Source organism: Octopus bimaculoides, chromosome 20, assembly GCF_001194135.2.
Source record: "Octopus bimaculoides isolate UCB-OBI-ISO-001 chromosome 20, ASM119413v2, whole genome shotgun sequence".
Taxonomy (NCBI): domain Eukaryota; kingdom Metazoa; phylum Mollusca; class Cephalopoda; order Octopoda; family Octopodidae; genus Octopus; species Octopus bimaculoides.
The window spans coordinates 32,698,698-32,699,367 of NC_069000.1; positions in this window are offsets into that span (position 1 = coordinate 32,698,698).

A 670-nucleotide genomic window follows, 5' to 3' on the forward strand; every position below is an offset into this window, starting at 1 on the left:
ATGCGTATATATTATGTTTGTCATCCACCATCGCTTGACAACTGATGTTGGTTTGCTGATGTCCTCGTAGCTTAGCGGTTCAGCAAAAAGATAACAATACAAAAAGTAGTAGTCTTAAAAAAAAATTAATGAAGTCGATTGGTTCGACTAAACTCTTCAAAACAGCGACCTAGCCTGGCTGCAGTCTAATGACTTGAGACATCTAGAAGGTAAGAGATAGTGTTTCAAGGACTACATTATCCAATGTCCATCATGTTTTTAAAACGAGATTCTTCCTCGTGCGACCTTGCTGCCTGGTATGTTTCCTCAGGTATTGTACCTTTGTGATGATGGGTGAAGCGTAGTTTACCGTAATGTGTGATTTAATATAACGCGGGATGTTTCAGCTTGATGTGACAAAGAGTGGTTTTATGTAGTATGAGAATGCCTTGTGGTGTTGCGTGGTACTTTAGAACGTGGCTTGAAAGGAAGTATGTATTGAGATAGCGTGATATGGTGTTTGGTTGCTTAATGTTAGATCTTCTCTGTTTGAACAAGGCTATATTCGAAAGCATTCCAGAGTTGACCATTTTGGGAAATCTAGATCGGCTTTGTCTCATATGTCTCTCTCACACACACACACACACTCTCTCTCTCTCTCTCTCTCTCTCTCTCTCTCTCTCTCTCTCTC